Source organism: Neophocaena asiaeorientalis, unplaced genomic scaffold (genome assembly GCF_003031525.2).
Source record: "Neophocaena asiaeorientalis asiaeorientalis breed wild unplaced genomic scaffold, Neophocaena_asiaeorientalis_V1.1 scaffold175, whole genome shotgun sequence".
Taxonomy (NCBI): domain Eukaryota; kingdom Metazoa; phylum Chordata; class Mammalia; order Artiodactyla; family Phocoenidae; genus Neophocaena; species Neophocaena asiaeorientalis.
Window position 1 is genome coordinate 1,688,654 of NW_020175390.1, and position 6,015 is coordinate 1,694,668.

General features: G+C 32.9%; 1 pseudogene; it reads right to left on the reverse strand.

The window, feature by feature from the left end:
• Positions 1-4,909: 4,909 nt before the first annotated feature.
• On the reverse strand, positions 4,910-5,550 carry LOC112413737 (GTP-binding nuclear protein Ran-like; annotated as a pseudogene).
• Between the last annotated feature and the right edge of the window lie 465 nt (positions 5,551-6,015).

Sequence of the window (6,015 nt, forward strand, 5' to 3'; positions counted from 1 at the left end):
ACCCTGAAACACATGCCCAATAAAAACATCTAAATAAATAATGAAAAAGGGATCAGACCATTTGCTATATATGATTCGGTAGAGGAAGCGTTTGGTCAAGCAGAATTTCAGCTAGAGTTGTCTTAGGACCTCTGATGAAATTAGAAAAATAGTAGAAATTAATTGTCAAGGGAACTGATATAAGTGTTATCTAATGATCCAGCACAAAAAGTTAGCAATTCAGGAGACTCAAATGTGCATAGGTTGAAAGATCATTAACTCTGAAACAGGATTTTTCTTTTCATTTGGCATTGATATCATTTCCATCTCATACTCTGGGGTGAGCCTGTCCAGTGAAAAACACTGGCCCTGAGTGCTTTATGCTTGAGCACTGAGGGCTTTATTCCTCCATTAGAGGGCATGCTTTATTCTGCTATTTGAATTAATCAAGAAAATTTACTGCTAGTTTACAATTTGCATAGCACTACTGACACCAAGTAAGAGCCTTTCATTTCTCTAAAAGCAATATTTGTTGTTTGTTTTATGGTTTCTTTATTCATGGGATTTACTTCCACTGCCTCCTTGAATGTTTGTTTCTAAATCTGTTGCCTAAGCACTTAGCTTGCTTCTAATCCTTTGCATCACTAATAACTCAGCCTTTCCAAGCCAGTGGGTCACTAAATTGCACTTATTTTTCTTTCTGAATAAAAAATATATAGTATTTTATACTTTTTCATCAGTTATTGCTTGTTCATCCTTGCTTCAAATGTATATTAGCATAATTATATTTTTCAAAATCTTAACTTTTCTTCTCAAAGATAAAGACATGAGTCTGTGAAACTACATAGTACTTGGTGAATTTTAAGTGTCGTAAAGATAATCATCAGATAGAGTATCAGGGAAAAAATTAGCTTCTATTCCAAAATATCTTTGTTATTAAATTCACAACTAGGTTTAAATGTGGCCTATGGTATAAGTCACTCTGTTTAGTGGTACTCAGGAAGAACAGTGATGTATGTTTAATTTTTATAAATAGAAGTATATTTTCTAAAATGACCATGAATTTTTACATCTACTTGCAGTACATGAGAATAATGTTTTCTTTACACTCTCATTTATTACTAAATGTTCTTAATAATTTACCTTTTGTAAACTGATACATAAAAAATATAACAATATATTAATTTTAATATGTTCGTTAGTGACATAAACAATATTTCTGGTCATTTGTCTTTATCTTCTGTTGTTATTTGTTTATACCCTATTCTCATATTTTTTTATTAGTTTGTAGAAACTCTAAGAACACAAATCTCTTATTATAAGGGATACTTTCTCTCAATCTTATATTTGTACATCCTCTATGGTGTCTTCAAATATAAACAGACATACACAAACAAATTCATATAGTAAAATCTGTCAGTTTTTGTCTTCACATCTGGATCTTTTCATTGATTAAAAATTAGTTGTAAAAACAAGCCACTGTAAATATACTCTTCCATATGCTCAATTGTATTTTTGAAGGTTTTTTTTTCATTTTTCGATTGCAGCTTTTTAATCCATTTGAAACACATTTATGGTGGTTTGAGGTCAGGACCAAGCTTCATCTTTCAATATGGATAAACAACTATTTCAAGGCTGTTTAATTACTTGAAATGGCAAGCTTTTCATGAATCATATGCCCATACATGCATATATCTATCCCTACATTTTAAATTCTGGCTCATCAATATCTTTGTTTATTTTTCAATTTGTTTTACTGAGATTTTTTTTTTAATTTAAGTCTATAGACATTTTATCCAATGCTAAGAAAGTATGGAATAAAGTTTAATAATTTCTTGGCTTCTCTCCTTTAATTCCTTTCTTTCTTTTACTTGAAAAATATTTATCGACGTGTCTACTGTAGGTCAGAAATACCCAATAGTAAGCAGGAAAAAGGTAACACTAGGAAGAAAGAAAAAGCAGTAATATAAACAGATAAATGCAACTGAAAATTGTGTAAGTACTGTTAAATGATTTTCCTATCCAAGAGGATTTTGTTGCAGAAAGATAGTTACTAATGTTTTTAGTTTGTTTAATGTTTAAATTATTAATTGTAATTACATTTATTCTAAAGATCTTAAAAAACACACATGATATATCTTTTCTTACTTTTATAATAATAGTTATCTTGAAAAGTAATTTCATATTTCCTTATACTAATTTTACTATTTAAACAAATCATTTTGTTGACTACTTCTAAGTGCTTCAAATACTATAACAATACAGAAATCATTAAATAACTATAAAAGTTTATTTCTTCTCCTATACTATTTAAAGGAATTGCATTATGTAATTTATTCATTTTCTCATTTTCTTCATACCTTTTCCCATACTTTTCAAGGAGAGAATCATAATCTCAGAACTAGAAATAAAATAGCATACTATCTCTGCCTATGTTATGGGCTGTGATTTGTCAACAATTGACTTCTAATTCAACTATGAGGCCTGATTGTACCTACTAAGGTGTCTCAATAATCTTTATTTAAACATTGTTCTAGGCCACTTTTAAACATCATATTAATTTTCTAAGTCACATAACCCTCTAAACTTGTGCATTTCCTTGTAATCTGAAGCTTTTTCAGTGTGTAACCATATCTACCAAGTTTAATTTTCTTTATCTCCTATGTTCCTTAAATATTTAGAAACATCAAGTGGCATCACATACTATATTTTACAGGGTGGTCCAGAGTTTATATATCCTAGGAATTCAGAGATTGGGTATGCAGTCTGGTTTTCTCTAAGCTGTAGATCAAGCTACTATCCTTCATCAGATTTGGGAAAGGCTTTCTACCTGACCATTCTGTAAAACCTGGAACTGATAAGCATTTCTGTTTCTAGTGTATGTCCTGCTTTTACCAGAATAGTTTGGCTTATTCACAGTTCCCTTTATTTATCCTTCTCTATTTTTGAGTGGGAAAAAATTAGTAAACCACAGTTTTTACACAGACAAATGCTTAATATTATGGAATAATCAGATATATATATATAAACCAATAATGGTTACTATTATATAATAATAATATATAAAACTAATAATTTGAATTTTTATTCTCTCTTGCTGTCCATTACCATTGCCTAGTCAATAGGCTTCCTATTAACATTAACTCCTTTAACATTTAGATACTTCTATTTTTGAAAGCCTTTTTGCTTTCTAGAACAAAGTGTTCTGGCACTATCTTCAGTGCAGGCATATCTGTTTGAATATAATGCACACGTTCCTGAAAGATCTTGCATTCTGTAAAATCACCACTAACAATCACAGGGCTTATGGAGAAAATGGCACCAGCTAAATCATACGAAGCTATGTAAACAGAGTACTAACAAAACAGTAATTGGCATCTTGGGAAACATTTTCAATTTTCCAAAAAGAGAGATGAAGGGACTCTTGCCTACGAAATAACCAAGCTTACTACCTTTTGTTGAGGGTTACAATTAGCCACTATTCTGGCTCTCTTCCTTCAGTAAATCAGACATGAATCCACACAGCCGTTTTCTGTTTTTGTTTTTCTTTGCGGTACGCGGGCCTCTCACACTTGTGGCCTCTTCCATTGTGGAGCACAGGCTCCGGACGCGCAGGCTCAGCGGCCATGGCTCACGGGCCCAGCCGCTCCACGGCATGTGGGATCTTCCCGGACCGGGGCACGAACCCATGTGCCCTGCATCAGCAGGCGGACTCTCAACCACTGCGCCACCAGGGAAGCCCTCCACACAACAGTTTTTTAACTTACACTCAACTCTCCCCTCATTATTAATGATGTAGGAATAAAAATGGTTAATGGAAGGATGTTATCGCAGAAGGAAATTTCTTGCAACAGCATGGAAGCAGCTTCTCTGAAACAGTTTGTAATTTTTTTTAATTTAGAAATAATGTTGGAGATAAAAATCTGTGAGCTCATATTTAAATTTTAAAAAATCTCGGGACTCATAGAAAATAGTTTGAGAGGACAAATATAAAACTTCCATCATTCACATTTTGACAACACATATAACATTTTCTTCTTTTTGGTCCTGAGTTTACATTGATACTTCTGATTTTCCCTTACATTTCAAAATGCTTTAATCTTTTATAAATAAAACCTAGTTAATTTTCTCTATACCAATGCACATTTATATCTTTCACTTTTAACCTAAACTGGGATTATATCTCATTTACTTTTATAACTCTCCAAGTGTTTATTGAACAAGTCAAAATTTTTCTAAGACACAGAAAAAATAATAAATAATGCTGATAGATTTTTCTAATGATAGATTACCCTACTTTCGTGGAATAAACCCTGTTTGTCCTGATTCATTTTGATTTAAGTACTACTGAATGGCTTGATTTTCTAATATTTTATTTATATTTTGTCATTTCTTCAAATAAAATTTATAATGTTTTTGTGCTGTTATGATAACCTGGTAAGATGGTTGGATAAGATTTTTTATATTTTCTATGTTATGGAACATTTTAAATAAAGTCGAAACTGTTCCTTGTCAATTTTGTTAATTTATGCTTCACTATAAAAACATCCATTTGCTTAATTTTTTTTTTAGATATTTGAAATACAACTTTATTCTGATTCTAAATGGAAAGAAATGGGAATGACAGTAACAAACAAGATTCCACCACTGAATATTGTGATGTGAGTGTAGCAGTCTTATATTTGAAACTCAAGGAGGAAATAACTGTGTTCCAAAATACATAAATATGCAGGTACAAAAAAATAAAGGTTTTTTTTTTTTTAACTGCCACATTCACTCCAAAGCCCATTCATCTCTTTTAGCATCCCAAAGATTAAGCACATGCTCTGCTTAGCTATATAATAAAGAGGCAAACACGCTGTACCACTGACATCACAGGTCAGTTGCCTATAAAACTAGACTTCTGACGCTGGGCTCCAGCTTCACTTTCTCACAGGTCATCATCTTCATCCAGGTGGGCAGTTGTCTGAGCAACCTCTAGATCGTGCTTGTACTGCGCTGCCAACGCTGGGTCCACGACCACCTCTGGCAAGGCAAAAGCAGGCATGGCGACAAACTCCAAGTTAGGGTCTCCGATCAGTTTTCTAGCAAGCCAGAAGAAGCTTTTCAAAGTTGTAGTTACTTTTGTCAGAAATGTCATAGTACAGATGATTCTTCTTTCAGTGGAAGACAATTGACTTTCCCTTAACCTTTCTGTCCTTAATATCCACTTTATTGCCACACAACACGATGGGGATGTGATCTCTATGCCAGGTCTCTATGCCAGTTATGCACGTTCTTGTAAGTAACTCTCGATGTTACATCAAACATTATAATGGCACACTGAGCTTGGATATAATAGCCATCTCTCAATCCACCAAATTTCTCCTGACCAGCTCTATCCCATACATTGAACTTAACAGGTCATCTGCTGGTATGGAACACAAGGGGATGGACCTCAACACCCAAGGTAGCTACATACTTCTAAAATTCACCAGTCAGATGACATCTCACAAATGTAGTTTTACCAGTACCACCATCCCCAATCAATACCAGTTTGAACTGAACTTGGGGTTCTACTTGGGCAGCCATGGTGATGCTACTTCCAGAAGCGTCTCTGCACTCGTCTGACAGAGGGCTCCATTTGCTTAGTTTTTAAAATGCATTTGCCCAAAGTTGCACATCATATTATTTTACATGATTTTATTACCTTTCATATCTGTGGCTATATGTTACTTATTTCATCTTTTCAGTCATAGACAGGCACTGGTATCATACATTAAAAAGAGACAAATATTTATTTGTCAGGTTATATTTTCATTGTTATATTAATTTTATATATTCGAATGTAGTGAATATTTTAATATCCAAAAAGGAGAAAAATATCTAAATGAAAATGTGAACTCCAAGTAAACAGCATTTATCTAACACAAACAACAAATATTATATAAACAAACAAAAGAAACCTAGGTTCTAAACCTAGATATCTATGACCTTGAGTAATTTACTTAATTTTCTACATGACTTACATAATGCTTGTTATTACAAATTGGATCT